Below are 17,494 nucleotides of genomic sequence, written 5' to 3'. Positions count from 1 at the left end.
AATTAATAACTAGGGAATCTTTCATATTGAACATGGTATCTGATGTGCAGGCAAGATGTCATAGAACAGGGGGAGCTGATCAGATTGATGTGCAGTTTTATGGGTTTAAGTAAAACTTGGACTTTGTTCATTGAAATCCCTGGTGTTTGTATGTATGAGTCAAGCGCGTGGTCCTACTAGTCTTCAGTCCTACAGTCTTCCCTGTATGACTGTGATTGCAGATATATATATATATATATATATATCAATTACTAGTAGGACCACCCACTGGACTCATATTGATACAAACACTAGTGATTTCAATTAATAAAATCCAAGTTATTCTGAATCTTTACCCACAAACCTATATATCATTTTACACAATTTCTTCTTCTTTATACTGTGTTGTCACATGTCGGACTTTAAAGGGAATCTGTTAGCAAGTTTTGCTATGTTATCTGAGAGCAGCATGATGTAGGAGCTGAGAGTCTGATTCCAGCAATGTGTCACTTACAAGGCTGTGTGCTGTTGTGTCAATAAAATCAGTGTTTTATCAGCAGGAGATTATGACTACAGGACTAGGTATCTGGTGCCTCCTAGTCGACTGCTATGTATAACCCCGCCCCCACCACTGATTGGCAGTTTTTGTCATCGTACAGTGTACACAGGAAGCTGCCAATCAGTGGTGTGAGGTGGTTATACAGAGCTCAGCATTCTGAGCACTGCTAGATTTGCAGCAGAGATGTGATTATATAAAAATGACAGCATGCATACCATTAAGTGACGCGTCACTGGAATCAGGGTCTCTACACCTGACCCCACATCATGCTGCTCTCAGATAACATAAACAAAAACCTGCTGACAGATTCCCTTTAACAGTTAACATGAAATATTGCAGTTTTCAGACTTACCACTAGGTGTCAGAATATAAAAAACTACTGCTTATGAAGGATATCCATGTCCACGCTGTACCTCGCTGTATCAGTAGTAGGTTAAGGATTTCAGGTCCGTGGGTCCGTGTAAGAAACCAGACCCCACACTGAAAACAAGAGTGCGTATGTGTAATATGTGATCAGACAGTCATGCATTCAGTGCTACATGCTGCTACTAAGCATGTCACTGCTTTTCCAATGTTTAAAGTCCCTCACCCTGCAAACTGATGCTCATTGCTGCACATTTATTAATAATGGCATATGTGTTGCCAGTGAAATTTGAGAGGGTACTTGGCTAGAATTGTGCTTAATTTATTAAAAAGGTGGACAACGCTCCATAAATCTAGTGCATTTAGAAATGCCTGAATTTATTTCTACACCTGCTAGGAATGAGCAGCTGTAAATTTGCATCAGTAATCTGTAAGATTGTGGACACTGTATACAGCACAATAAGGTCCATTGCACGTGCTGTCTGCTGCTGTTACAGATATCCATAGCCCTAGATATCAGGGTTAATTTTTTTTTTTGCTCACAATCTTGATTATTTGCTTAAAAAGCAATATAGTACACCATTTTTACTGCTCCATTTGCTTGTTAGCAGAATACAGCCAGATTTGGTTGATTTTATTCGCATTGCTGTATTGTGGAAGCAGAGAAACTTGTCCATCATCAGACGTGATCCCATATTACTGCTGTAATAATCGTGACATTTTTTGGAGCATGCCAAATATTACACTCCAGTTAAAGTCTGCCAGTTATGTGTTGTTCAACCTATTCACACTTAGTTCCTGACCAATACCATATCTATAATGCCACTGCCTAAAACCGTGGCCATCAGACGGGATCAGATATTACTGTGCTAATAATCCAGAATTTTTTGCAAGCGTGACAGATATTACACTCCATTTAAAGTCTGCCAGTTGTGTGTTGTTCAAACCTATTCACACTTGGTCGCTGACGAATATCATACTAATAGGCCACTGCCTAAAACAGTGTTCATCAGACGTGATCCCATATTACTGCCATAATAATCGTGACATTTTGGGGAGCATGCCAGATATTACACTTCATTTAAAGTCTGCCAGTTGTGTGTTGTTCAAACCTATTTACACTTGGTCGCTGACCAATATCATCCTAATTAGCCACTGCCCAAAACCGTGTTCATCAGATGTGATCCGATATTATCGCGGTAATAATCGTCATATTTTTTGGAGCATGCCAAATATTACACTCCAGTTAAAGTCTGCCAGTTGTGTGTTGTTCAACCTATTCAAACCTAGTCACTGACCAATACCATATCTCTAACGCTACTGCCTAAAACCGCGGTCATCAGACTGTATCAGATATTACTGCGCTAATAATCCATAATTTTTTCGGAGTGTGCCAGATATTGCACTCCATTTAAAGTCTGCCAGTTGTGTGTTGTTCAAACCTATTCACACTTGGTCGCTGACCAATATCATACTAATAGGACACTGTCTAAAACCGTGTACATCAGACGTGATCCCATATTACTGTGGTAATAATACAGACATTTTGTGGAGTGTGCCAAATATACTCCAGTTCAAGTCTGCCAGCTGTGTGTTGTTGAACCTATTCACACTTGGTCGCTGACCAATACCACACTACAAGGCCACTTCCTAAAACCGTGGTCATCAAATGTGATCCCATATTACTGCAATAATAATACAGACATTTGTGGAGCATGCCAAATATTATACTCCATTTAAAATGGGCAAGGCTCAAGGCAAGGGACAGGGAAGTGAACATGATGGTGATGGTGCACGCAGAGGCCGAAGGCCATGGCCAAGATGAAACTGTGCCTGCTGAGGGAGCACAACAAACACCCACATCATGTCGAACTACCTTTCTGTCCCAATTTGTAGGTGGCCACGGAACACCACTCTTGAAGCCAGAGCAGTGTGAAATGGTTGTTAGTTGGATAGCAGATAATGCTTCCAGTCAGGTTGCCACCACCACCACCCTGTCTTCCACTCGGTCCAGTCTCAGTAGCCGTGAGTCTGGACCACATATTCCTCATCCTGATCCTCCTTCCTCCCACCATGCCGAGTGCCTGGAAACAAGTGATCCCACACTTGGACACTCCAAAGAGCTGTTCACTTTTCCATTTATAGATTCGGGCCTCTTGCCCAGCCTGCTTCAAGCGGGGCAAGAGGAGATTGCATGTGGTGATGCCAAAATATTTGAGCAGCTACAGTCACACGAAGGCAACAGTAGGAAACTGTCGCAAGAGGTGGATGATGATGATGAGACACAATTGCCACCAAGTCAAGAGGAGGCCATGGGTGCGTACGTGGAAGACGAGGTGGTGGACGATGAAGTCACTGACCCAACCTAGCAAGTTGACATGCATAGCGAGGACAGCAGCACAGAGGGGGAGGGAGGTGTAACACTACAAGAGGCAGGAACAAGCAGTGGGGTAGCCACAGACACAAGGCGGCCAACTGTTCCCTGAAACATCAACACGAGGGAAGTTGCCAGTCCAACTCTTGGGTCTTCCAGAGTCTGGCTCTTTTTTAAAGACTGTCCAGATAACCCCAAAAAGGCCATTTGCAACCTCTGCCATGCCAGCATCAGCAAGGGCAGTAAAACTACCAGCCTGACCACCACCAGCATGCTCAGGCACATGACAGCAAAGCACCCTACTAGTTGGGCCGAACATCAGGGTCCAGAAACAGTGTCCACTGCCTGTTCTGCTGTTGTGCGTGCACGCCAATCCCCTGTCCATGGCGCAGGTGAAGATGCCTCCCGCCCTGTATCTGTCATTGCACACTTGCAACCACCACCATCAGTAACCACGTCCTTGTCCCAGCGCAGCGTTCAGTTGTCACTACCCCAGTCCTTTGAACACAAGTGTAAATACGCAGCCAATGCCCTACAGGCCACACTACTAAACTCCCACATTTCTCAAATGCTTGCACTTGAAATGTTGTGTTTTAGGCTTGTGGAGACAGAATCTTTCTGCAACCTGATGGCGGTGGCAGTCCCTCGGTACTCGGTCCCCATCCGCCACTATTTCACCCGGTGTGCCGTCCCCACCTTACACAAGCACGTGTCCCAGAACATTACCCGTTCCCTCAACAACGCAGTTACTGGGAAGGTCCACCTAACCATGGACACATGGACAAGTGCTTGTGGCCAGGGACAGTACATCTCGCTGATGGCACACTGGGTTAATATAGTAGAAGCCGGGACCCAGCTGGACCCTGGGACGGAACACGTTCTCCGGACGCCGAGGATTGCGGGCCCTGGGTAAATTAGGGTTGCCCTTACATTCTACAGCTCCTGCACCGCCTCCTCCTCAGCATCCATCTCCGAAATGACCACATCAGTCTAAAGCTGGAAGCACTGCAGCACTGCCTCAGCCAAGCGGCAACAGGCTGTGATGAAGCTAATATGCTTAGGTGACAAACCACACACCGCTGCAGAGTTGTTGACAGCTGTAAAAGAGCAGGCAGATCTGTGGCTGTCAGCGCTAAACTTACAGCCAGGGATGGTCTTGTGTGACAATCGCCGGAACCTGGTGGCGGCTCTGAAGTTAGGCAAGCTCGCACACGTACCATGCCTGGCCCATGTGCTCAACCTAGTGGCCCTGTGGGCGTGATAACATGATTTGCAAGAGCCGGCATCATCGCCGGCTCTCTGAAAATCTCACGCATGGGCGCCGCTCTATTTGGCAGCGTCATTGCGCATGACCGGGTTTAATAACATGCAAAGGGGGCTGACTAGTTTGGGGAAACTAACACCCTATGGACTAGTCAAAGGCTTGATTAGCATAAGAAATACGGAGCTTATAAATACTTTTTTTTAAAACATGGAAGTACGGTAAGTAAATAACATTATAAAGGGCTGGTTAGGCAAGGAATTTAGTAATACATATGTGAATGCTGCTGGGTTGGAGGGCATGGGGGATCTGACAGGTTCCCTTTAAGCCGAATGAAGGCTAGTTTTGCTTTCATGTGAACTCTTAATGGTTATTGATGACGGATAAATAAAGCTAAGATTGTTTTACATCAGAACCAAGTGCCGTTGTGTTCCCAAACCACTACCAGAAAGCTTGAATCCCTACACCACAGATTTCAGCAAAATCAGGCGACCATTTAATGTGCATTTGGTGTTTGACGTTCGTTCAGCCTATGTTTAGAAGATAAAAATCCACATTATGACATTCATCATGCCCAATCCTTTATTTTCAAAGGATTGGACATGTATCAATTGTAAGGTGGCTGTAGGACACCTAGTGGATGGAAGATAAACCTGGAGCAATGCTTTAGTACATATCGGACTAAAAGGGGTTAATCGGCCTTGACAGGTTGATTGCGAGCAGCTGAAGATTTGGGAGAGATGGCTACTCACCATATCTCCACCCCTGAGTGTGGTTCACTTTGTAAAATGAGACCTGTTTGTCTCACACTGTCTGTGTGTATGGAGGCGTGCAGATATCTTGGATTGAGTGCCTTTGCTAAAGGACTAAGAAGTTGGACTCGTAAGCTAGGCAAGCTAACCATAACTATAGCATGGACTTGTTGCTTTATGTTTTATTATATATCCAGACAAGGACTGTATTTTAGTTTCCTGTGATGCGGTTTATGAGGACTGAAATAAACCAGCCGGACTTTAAATAGAAGCTGTTCCTGTGATACCTCAGATCTCTCCCAAGTGAGTAGCATAGTTACACCATTGAGAAGACACTTTATCCATTGAGAAGACAAACCGAGTGTGCATGTGTATGGGAAGATTGAGGCTGTGTGCCCACGTAGCATTTTTCAAGCGTATATGCTGCGGAATTTCCGCAGCGTAAACGCTTGAAAAACGCATGTATATCCGCACCCCATGGTCCCCAATGGGATTCCGCAAGTTCTATGCACATGCTGCGGATTTTTCCGCAGCGTTTATGCCGCGTTCAAAAATCCGCAGCATGTCATTTAATTTTGCGTTTCCGCAAGCGGAATTGCCTTTGTCCAATGCATAAAAAACGCAAGGCAATTCCGCATGTGGAAAACGCGTGATAAACGCGCGACAAATGCGCGATAAACGCATGCGGAATTCCGCATGCGTTTTTCCGGGAGAGAACTTGCATTTATGCAGCAGAAATTTTCTGCTTCATAAATGCAACGTGGGCACATAGCCTAATTGATAAGAACAGTTGTTGGCAGAAAGCTATTGAATTCGTATGGCCACCATAATATATCTCTGCGGGATGGAATAATGTAGTTGATGTAAGTCGATCAGATGGAAGCCCTGAAAACACCATGACCATAGACCATGGGCAGGTTTACCATGTAAATGGCTTACTTTCTTTAAGCACATCCTGAATGAAGGAACATGGTGTGAACCCAGCCTAAAGCATCCTTGCATACAGTAGCTAGTACCTCACTTGACCATTCTGAGAAGAATTGAGACTAGGTGCATTCACCCCTGAATTTGCTGACTGTTCACTTGACAGATGCAATTGTGGGATTTCGCTCTGCAGTGATAGAAAACTCACATTTTTACAGGAAAATGGCATTACACACAGGTATACATGCAGAGTAATGGCCCTAAGGCTATGTGCCCACGTTGCATTTATGAAGCAGAAAATTTCTGCTGCATAAATGCAAGTCCTCTCCCGGAAAAACGCATGCGGAATTCCGCACGCGTTTATCGCGCATTTTTCGCGCGTTTATCACGCGTTTTCCACATGCGGAATTGCCTTGCGTTTTTTATGCATTGGACAAAGGCAATTCCGCTTGCGGAAACGTAAAATTAAATGACATGCTGCGGATTTTTGAACGCGGCATAAACGCTGCGGAAAAATCCGCAGCATGTGCATAGAACTTGCGGAATCCCATTGGGGACCATGGGGTGCGGATATACATGCGTTTTTCAAGCGTTTACGCTGCGGAAATTCCGCAGCATATACGCTTGAAAAATGCTACGTGGGCACACAGCCTTATGTCCTAGGTTACATAGTGAGAGTAACACACATAGGAAACCTGCTATAGATCAGATTAATGTCTGCTGGTGCAGTTTTCTGGATGAAAGGCAATGCGGGTAAACTAAGCTAAAAATACAGCAGGCTCATGTTTCAGTCACCCTAGAGATTGCAGTAGAGGCAATACCACGACATTAAAGCAGAAAGCAGACCACAAGGGTAAAAGCGGTATTCCATGTGCCATAGATCCCCCGTCAATGTCTTCTGACAGATCATACAATATCTAGCAATGCCTCAGGCCAACGGGCCATTTCCCCTGATATAAACATCCCATTAATAATTTTCATATTCATGCTCTAACCGTGTTTTTCATAAATAGCACATGTGCCCATAAAGGTCTCTGGGGCTGCTCATACGTCCGTGTTTTTTGGAGTAACAAAAAAGTAGACATCCATATTTGGTCCAAGCCATGTGCACACAATGTCTTTTTCAGGTGGATTCCGCCTGAAACCCACCTGAAAAAGAGCTAAAAAAAAGCCAAAAAGAATGAACATAATGCACTGCAATGTAAAAACAACTTGCTGTGTATATGTTCTGTCCTTTGTAACTTCTGTTAACCTATCCATTCTTCTAGCAGCTTACACTTGTGTTGTTTGTGTTGTGGAATCTGGTTACGGATCTATTTTAATCTCATTTTTTAGTTTTCGTTTTTTCCTCCCCTTCTCATGAGGGCTTTTTTGCGGAATGAGTTGTATTTTTGGATGACACCATTTATTCTACCACATAGTGTACTGGAAAACAGGAAAGAAATTCCAAGTGTGTAAAAAAAAAAATTGCAAAAAAAAGTGCAATTCTACAATTGTTTTTTTAATTTACCATGTTCATTATCTGGTAAAACTGACCGGGCAATATGATTCTCCAGGTCAGTACGAGTACGTAGATATCAAATATGCATTTTTTTTATTTAAGTGGCGAAAAAAAATTTGAATATTTGTGAAAAGAAAACACTTTTTGCTTTTGTCACCATTTTCTGAGAAACGTGACGTTTTAATTTTTTGGGAAAAGGGGCTGGGTGAGCACCCTGAGCTGACATTTTAACTGATGCTATTTTGGGTAGATACAATGTCTTGATCGCCTCGTATTGTATTGCAATGTTGCAGCAGCCCAAAAAAAATAATTGTGGCCTTTTTGATTTTTTTTCTCTGTATGCCGTTTACCAATCGGATTAATTTACTTTATATTCGATAGATTTTATGAATGCAGTGGTACCAAATATGTGTATTTTTTATTTATTTTTTTGAATTGTTTTATTTTTAATGGGCCAAAAGAGGGGTGATTTCAACTTGTGTTTTTTTTTTTTTACACTTTTTACTGTATTTGTTAGTACCCTTAGGGGTACTAACAAATACAGCTTAAAGCTGTGATCATCTGATCGCTTGTGCTATACAGAGCAGGGCATCAGCTCTGCTATGTATAGAAAAAAATCACAGTCTCCAATGAATGCCAGTGTCATGCAAGGTGAAAGAAAGACTAAGTGTAACACAAAGGGAAGAGGGAAAGGGAGCCCAGACTCTACGGAAAGGGGAGAGTGGAGACCTCCTAGGTAGATCTAATCTCACCCTGTCTCCACTAATGTCCGTATATTGGTTCTTCATCAATCGCCGCACGCGTACCTCGCCATGTCTTTCCCTAGCCATGGCTGGGGAAGGAAGGAGATGAGCGCTATTCTATCCTCCCTAACCACTACAGACAACAAGGGGGGACAAACAAGGGAAAATCGCTTAGCTTTAGGCGACTCCAGACAAATGTGCACACGTCCTCTAGCACCAGAGAGGTAGAAGTACAACTCTTGCTCAAGCCTTCACAAGGGATAATGTGAATATCGCCGGCACTCCCTCTGGCATACAGCAGGTATTTATATACCCAGGCCAGGGTGTTAATTACCCAGACGAAGGTAGCCGCTGGGTCTTAGAGAGACAGCTTCAAGAAGTTGTTTGTAATGCCAAATGAAGAGATCTCCTGCAACCAACTTCAAGGCAACTGTCTGTCACTTCTGACACACCCGTGACAACCAGCTTTCAAAGGAGGATCATAATGACAGGGATGGGGTCATCAGCAGACCCCAAGCTGTCATGACAACCCTTTGGCGACCCATGATCACATCACAGGCGTGCCAATGGGCACGTGCAATGATGCGCCCCTACCCCATGTTAAATACCGCTGTAAGAGATTGGCATCGGCATTTAACAGGTTAACAGCCGCTGGTGGAGCTGTTGAAGGCTCATGATGGCTGATTAAACTAGCCATCATGTGCAGGGAAAGACGCGGGCTCGGCTTGTGAGCTTGCATGAAAGGGAGGGACACGACATATGACGTAGCTCCATTTAAATGAAATGATTGCAGGTGGGCACTGACTCCCATAGGCCCTCTGCGACATGCTTGTGGGTTGCCGATGAGTTACCACATACTGATCTTCATAGAATGCTAACATTTACAATATATGTAGAAATACAGCATTATTGCAGTGTAGAACAAGCGATCAAGCTTCATGAATCAAGATTCATGGTTCATGTCTTAAGTAAACTAGAAAATAAAATAAAAAAAAAGTTTTAAAAAATCCGAAAAAAAATAAGTAAAGAAAATTAAATTTAAAAATAGAGAAATAAAAAATAAACATATCTGGCATCGCTGCATCCGCTGCAGTCCAATCTATCAAAATATAGAAGTAATTAACCCTTTACGGTAAATGCTATAAAGAGAAAAAAATCTAAATGCCAGGATTGCTATTTTTCAATCGCCACACCTTTCAAAGAATTCAATAAAAAGCGATCAATATGTATAAAACAATGAAAAAAGGGAAAAAAGGTAGCACTCACCGATCTTCTTATTAAAAGCCAACAATTTATTGATCCATTAAAAATGGTACAGGGGGAGAATGGAAGGAAACCTCCGGATGACGGCCGTTTCGCGCCTTCTTGCGCTTCAACGGGTCCCAAGTTGGAGCGACCAAAAGTGTGTTAGAATAAGGCATTTCTGGAGAACAACCTGCAAAGACATTTAATTCCCAGAGGATTGAGAAAGCCAGTGTTTCCATTCTTTTCAATTCATGATAAATTATTTGCTACCCAGTAGGAGGAAATTTGCAACAACCTTGCTAAAAATTTGTTACATTTTTAATTGGTCTAAATAGAAAAACTGTTAAAGAGATGGAAAGAGAAATTGATATGTTTACACTGCTGAAACACAAAACAACTTTGAAAAACAGCAATTTGTTACCAACAGATGGACAAACATTGTGATGAGTGGGAGAAAGAAATACGTGACATTCAAACACAGAAACTCTCCTGTGACTAGGGAGATGTGCAATAAAAACACCTTTATCGTTGGAGGAGCTAAAAATCAAATATCACTGTCATAGAGTAAAATTAAAATCCAGGAAGGGGACATATCACCCTCACATTGAACATATAGGATTAATTATAACTGGGGAAGTGAGAAACTAATTATAACTGGGGAAGTGAGAAAGAGCTGAAACTTCAACCTCCATCGAAGAAGGGGTCGTCTGCAGTGACCAGGTAATTACAACAGGAGCTCATCTCTGAGAACCAGTTGCTAAGACTAAGATTCGTTTATTCAGTGGAGAAGTACACTTCCAAGGCAAGAGCTTCCTCTGTTCAAAGCACTGATCGCTGACCTTTTGGAGCTTGTGGTCAGTGCTGAATATTGGGGTTTGCTTTGATCCAATATTTATGGACGATATATTTTCAGCGCTATAGCGAAGGGATGAAAATAACGCATCCACTCACATTACCATAAGGCCATTCTAACCCCTGCAACTTAATATTGTTCTGATGGATAATGTTATCCATGCCATGTTTCATCTCTATAGAAAGGTAAAATCGCGATAGGAAACATGACGACAATATCTACTGCCTGGGACTGCCAAGGGCGAAGATATCCTGAAAGGTAGGGATCTCATAAAATTCTAACAGACCTAGAACATCCCACAACCACCCCCCATATGAGCTCACCAAGGGGGGGTATGAGGGCATAACCTTCATATAATAAAAACAAGAGTTTGGGTTTCTGTCATTGTTCATTTCTGGAAGACATAGTTTGCTGTGAGACTGTTCCATTTTCCTAATCTGGTGTGGGGTGCATGCACGTGTCCTCTTCAGCAAAGTGTCCTATTCGACAAGTGTCTGACAGTCATTTCAACGGCAACTGACTAACACCCATCCATCTCTTCTATCTTCACACAGGTATAGCATCTCTACTTGCTGTGATCTATGTCATCTGCTGAACCGTCATCTTGAAACTATTTCTATGGTATAACATCTCTGCTTGCTGTATCTGTGCTCTGTTATTTGATGCATTGTAATCAGTATTCACTGTCTGTCCTGCCATCATTGTAGACTTTATCTGATCGCGAAAGGTGTTATTCTGTGTCAGGCATAGTGAGCTAGGCCTGTTTCTTTGATCAGCCCTCCACCCCCCTGGTGAGCTGAACTGCTGGCAATTTAGTCACAAGCAGCTCCCACAATCCCTCTCACCTGATGCTATAGTCCTTCCTATAAATCTAGATGTCTAATAAGGGGTGCACGTGGTGTGGGGTGCATACACGTGTCCTCTTCAGCAAAGTGTCCTATTCGACAAGTGTCTGACAGTCATTTCAACGGCAGTCATTCAGGGCAGGAGTCAGGTAACTCACACTTTGTACTCTCTGCTATGTATTTTATTGCTGTGTCCATATTCCTGTGTACTTTTTTCATACACACTCACCGCCCCATCCCCCCTCCAGCACCACACATCCATATCTGCCCCTCACTCCTTCCCTCTCCCATGCACAGCTTCCATGCTCTTTTGAACTTCATGACAAATCTCACTCTGTCCCATCCAAAGGTATTGCACAAGAAACCATGTCACAAATACAAAAACTATCTGCTCTTTCTCTTTTTACTGCTACTACTCATTTCAGGGGATATCTCTCCTAACCCCGGACCACCCTCTGCCAACCTGAACCCTTCCCCCACCTCACATTGAAACCCTGTTAACCTTCTTAACATCAGTTGTACTCCTTCATCTTCCTCCTTCAGTGTGGAATCCACGGTCTGTATGCAACAAGCTTCCTTTCCTGCACAATTACTTTCTGACCAACTCTCTCAATCTGCTGGCCCTCACTGAAACCTGGATCCAGGATTCTGACACGGTCTCCCCTGCCGCTATTTCTCATGGCGGCTTGCATTTTTCCCATTCCCCAAGACCTGCAAACAGACTTGGTGGTGGGGTCAGCATACTCCTGTCCCCACATTGCACCTTCCAGGTCATCCCCCCAGTACCATCACTCTCATTCCCCTCTTTTGAGGTCCACACTATCAGGCTCTTCCATCCCCTCTCCCTCAGAGTAGCGGTCATATACCGTCCCCCAGGCTCAGCCACCCAGTTCCTTGACCATTTTTCTGCCTGGCTGCCGCACTTCATGTCCTCAGATTTACCAACCCTTATCCTGGGAGACTTCAACATCCCCATAAACAGCCCCTCCTTCTCATCTGCATCCCAGCTTCTATCTTTAACCACTTCTCTTGGCCTCTCACAGCTTTCAACCTCTGAGACACACAAAGATGGAAACACCCTTGATCTGGTCTTTGTCCGGCTTAGTTCAATCCCCCACCTAAATAACTCCCCTCTTCCCCTCTCTGATCATAACATTCTCTCCTTCACGCTCACAAATCCTCACCCGCCCCAGCACACTCCTACCTATCACACATTCAGAAATCTACAAGCCATTAACCCTCATACACTTACAGACTCCCTTCACTCATCACTGTCCCCAATCTCCTCTTTTTCCTTTCCTGATCTCGCTGTAAACCGCTACAATAACACTCTCAGAAGCACGCTGGACCAAGTAGCGCCCCTCACCCTCAGAACCTTCAAACACAGAGTAAAACAGCCCTGGCTTACACCGCAAACCCGATTTCTCCAGCGTTGCTCTAGAAGTGCCGAACGCCTATGAAGGAAAACTCGGACACCAGAAAACTTTATCCACTACAAATTTATGTTAAAAACATATAACTCTGCCCTTCACCTCGCCAAACAGACCTACTTCACCACCCTGATATCCTCACTATCCAGCAACCCCAAAAAACTCTTCGATACCTTTCACTCCCTCCTCAGTCCTAAAGCGCAGGCCCCCCATCGCAGACATTTGTGCCGAGGTCTTGGCCTCCAACTTCACAGAGAAAATAGACACCATCCGTCAGGAAATCAGCTCCCAGCCACCAAGTGCCGTGACTCCCACCCCCCCCCCACATCCCCTCTGGATCACTCTCCACATTTGACCCAGTCACAGAAGATGAAGTCTCCAGGCTCCTCTCTTCTTCTTATCCCACTACATGCACCACTGACCCCATCCCCTCACATCTACTCCAGTCTCTTTCTTCAGTCGTCACTACTCACCGAACTAAAATCTTCAACCTCTCCCTCTCTTCTGGTATTTTCTCCTCCTCCTTCAAACACTCCATCATTACTCCATTATTAAAAAAGCCCTCTCTTGACCCTTCCTGCACAAACAACTACAGACCAGTCTCCAATCTTCCCTTCATCTCTAAACTCTTGGAGCGCCTGGTCCACTCCCGCCTTCCAGTTACCTCTCCACTCACTCTCTTCTAGACCCATCACAGTCCGGCTTCCGCCCCCTACATTCTACAGAAACTGCACTCATCAAAGTAACCAACGACCTTCTGACAGCAAAACATAATGGCGATCACTCTCTGCTCATTCTTCTTGACCTCCTCACCACCTCCTACTCTCTATGCTCCACTCAATCGGCATAAAAGACACTGCTCTCTCCTGGTTCTCCTCCTACCTATCTGACCGCTCTTTCAATGTATCATTCGCTGGCTCCACTTCTTCCCCTCTTCCTCTCACTATTGGGGTTCCTCAGGGTTCAGTCCTTGGCCCTCTTCTCTCTCTACACAGCCCCAATTGGATAGACCATCAGCAAATTTGGCTTTCAGTACCATCTTTATGCTGATGACACACAACTATACACCTCATCCCCTGACCTTACCCCCGCTGTACTACAGAACACCAGTGACTGTCTGGCCGCAGTTTCTAACATCATGTCCGCTCTCTACCTGAAACTCAACCTTTCCAAAACTGAACTTCTTCTACTCACCTCTCTAAATCTGACATCTCTCTCTCCGTGTGTGGCACCACAATAATGCCGAGCCAGCAGGCGCGTTGTCTGGGCGTTGTGTTTGACACCAATCTCTCCTTCACCTTCCACATACAATCTCTTGCCCGCTCTTGTCGCTTGCATCTGAAGAACATCTCTAGAATCAGCCCCTTTCTCACCTTGGAAACAACAAACACCCTCACTGTTGCCCTGATCCACTCCCGCCTTGACTACTGTAACTCTCTATTAATTAGCCTCCCCCTCACTCGACTTTCCCCCCTCCAGTCCATCCTTAATGCTGCAGCCAGGGTCATCTATTTGGCTAACCGTTACTCAGACTCCACCGCTCTGTGCCAGTTATTGCACTGGCTGCCCATGAATTATAGGATCCAATTTAAATTGCTTGTTCTTACCCACAAAGCCCTCCACAGCGTGACACCCCCCTACATATCTTCCCTCATTTCTGTTTATCGGCCTACCCATTCTCTACGCTCCGCAAGCGACTTTCAACTAACATCCGCACTAATCCGTACCTCCCACTCCCGGCTTAAAGACTTCTCCCAAGCTGCACCTATTCTCTGGAATGCTCTACCCCAAGAAATTAGGATGAACCACACCTTACACAGTTTTAGGCGCTCCCTAAAAACACACCTGTTTAAAGCAGCCTATCACCTTCCCTAATCAAAGTCCTTTTATATTCTTATAGCCCATCCCTTATTTATCCAAACATAAGTCTCCACCGAACCCAAAAGCACTACAGATACTGGCTGGTGATGAGCTCATGCAGCATTTATCTATCCCTCATCCCCTCAAGATGGCTGGACCATCCTTGTAAATAAGCCATTGTACTTTGTGTCACCCCCACCTCATTGTAGATTGTAAGCTCTTACGAGCAGGGTTGTCATTTTTGCTGTAATTATTGTACAGTGCCGGCAAAAAAAATCTTTACACTTGCGCAGCAAAAAAAAACTTTACATATAAAATACACATCATAATTTCACTTTTTAAAAGTGTACACAATGGGGGAGATAATAAAAAACTGTCTAATATTAAAGCTGGCTTTGTTGCAAATATCAACCAATCAATGCTCAGTTTTCACTTCTCTGGGCAAGCGAAAGCTGCACTCTCATTGGTTGTTATGTGCAGCTCAGCCAGTTTTTCTATTAGGCAGTCTTTTATTATCTCCCTCAGTTTTATATTATCTCCCACAATGGGTCGAAAGAAGCTTAAAATGGAAGAGAAATCCCGTGCCTTGACTCTGCTCGAGAAGGGGGATTCAGTGATTGCTGTAGCTAGAGATCTGGGAGTGTCAAGAGAAGCAATTTTCAACTGAAGCGGTCGGCGGCATTATTGCCTCCTCGGATGGTACCGCAGAGATAGTCAGGCTCTGGCGCACCTAAGAAGACTTCACCAAGGACTGATAAGCTTCTGGAGCGTGAAGTGATGTCACATCCTTCTATAACTGCCGTTGAAATAAAAAAAAAAGTACCCTATGCTCCTCCAGAACATCGCAACTAGAACAATTCGTCACCGCCTGCAGAAGGACCTGGGTCTACCAAGTTGCCGTGCCGCAAAGAAGCCCCTGCTCACAGCAGCAATGAAGAAGAAAAGGCTTGCCTTTTGTAAGAAATATCAAGATTGGACATCTGAAGAATGGAAGAAAGTGATGTTTAGTGATGAGAGCACTTTCAGGCTGGTCAGGGGAGGCTCAAAGGTTGTGCGTCGTCCAAGTACAGTGTCACGTTATGACCCAAAATATACAGTTAAGACTGTTAAACACCCTGACAGTGTGATGGTGTGGGGTGCATTCAGTGGAAGCATGGGCAGGGCAGGTTTGTACTTCCTTCCCAAGATTATAACTATGAAAGCAAGCAATTATATTACTGTTTTGGAAGAATACATGCTTACTTTTTGGGTCATACATCAGTGTGATTACTTTATGCATGATGGAGCCCCTGTCCACAAAGCCAAGGCCGTGAGAAAGTTTCTCAGTGACCATAACATTAACATTTTAGAGTGGCCAGGTGATTCCCCTGACCTTAACCCCATAGAAAATGCCTGGAATTTAATGAAAAACAAGGTTCAAGAGACACAACCCAGCAACATCAACAATCTAAAGGAGGTGCTGAAGACACTGTGGGTAAACATGGACTCCACAAACTTAGCCAGCCTTGCTGAGTCCATGCCTAAACGACTGCAGATGGTGATAAAATGTAAGGGTGACATGACAAAATACTAATTGTAATAAAATATCCACAATAAAACACTTGAATCCACTTGAATATTAAGATTTTGTGGTTTCATTGAACTTGTAAAGATTTTTTTTGCCGGCACTGTATTATCTTTAGCTGTGTTACTTATGACTGTTGAATATGAACCTGTGAATTGTTAAACGCTGTGGAATATGTTGGCGCTATATAAATAAAGACTATTATTATTATTAATAATCTGAGCTCTTCCCTCCATAAAGATAAGAGCCATTCCTGCAGCATCAGGTTTAATACTTTTCTTTTGTTATTCTTTTTTTTATTTTATGTGATTGTATTTACTGTGTTGTTTTGTTCCCATTTTGTAACATCTTTGTATATTTTTTATGAACACTGCCTACCTTTCCAGATTAAATATATAAAATGTAACCCCTTCACGACATGCGCTGTATACTTACGGTGCATGTCATGTCTCTCCCTTTGATGCTGGCTCTGTTAATGAGCCCGCATCTTTCCCGGCACATGACAGCTGATCTGTACAGCGGTCATGTGCCCCTAACAGCCACCGGTGAAATCGCGATCCATCTGCGGCTGTTAACGTGTTAAATGCTGCTATGAAACTCCGATAGTGGCATTTAACATGGCCACACTGGAAGCGCCTCACAAACCACGCCAATCGGCACGCCCATTAGATGATCCCGGGCCGCCGATGTGTTGGTATGACAACCCAGTGTCTGCAGGAGACCCCTGTGGTTGTCATAGCCGTTCTGCTATGAGTGCCGCCCAGCGGTCAGCGTTCATAGCAGATGAGCACTTTTGTTACACATAGGAGGGCTGAAGCTCTTCTATGTGTAACACAAGCGATCAGATGATCACAGCTTCAAGTCTCCTATGGAGACTATTGAAGAATGTGAAAAGTAGAAAAAAAAGTTTTTAAAAATATAAAAAATATAAAAGGTCAAATCACCCATTTTCCACCATTCAAAATAAAACAATAAAAATAAAATAAAAAATACACATATTTAGTACCGCCACATTCAGAATCGCCCGATCTATCAATATATAGAAATAATTAATCAGATCGGTAAATGGCGTAACGAGAAAAAAAATCAAAACGCCAGAATTGTGTTTTTTTTGGTTCTCGCAACATTGCAATAAAATGCAGTAACAGGAGATCAAAAAATTGTATCTACCCCAAAATGTTATCAATAAAAGTCAGCTCAGCACGCAAAAAATAAGCCCTCACCCGGCCCCAGATCCCGAA

Source organism: Phyllobates terribilis, unplaced genomic scaffold, assembly GCF_046119375.1.
Source record: "Phyllobates terribilis strain yellow unplaced genomic scaffold, ASM4611937v1 Scaffold_11__3_contigs__length_659146591, whole genome shotgun sequence".
NCBI lineage: Eukaryota > Metazoa > Chordata > Amphibia > Anura > Dendrobatidae > Phyllobates > Phyllobates terribilis.
This window is presented reverse-complemented; position numbering follows the sequence as displayed.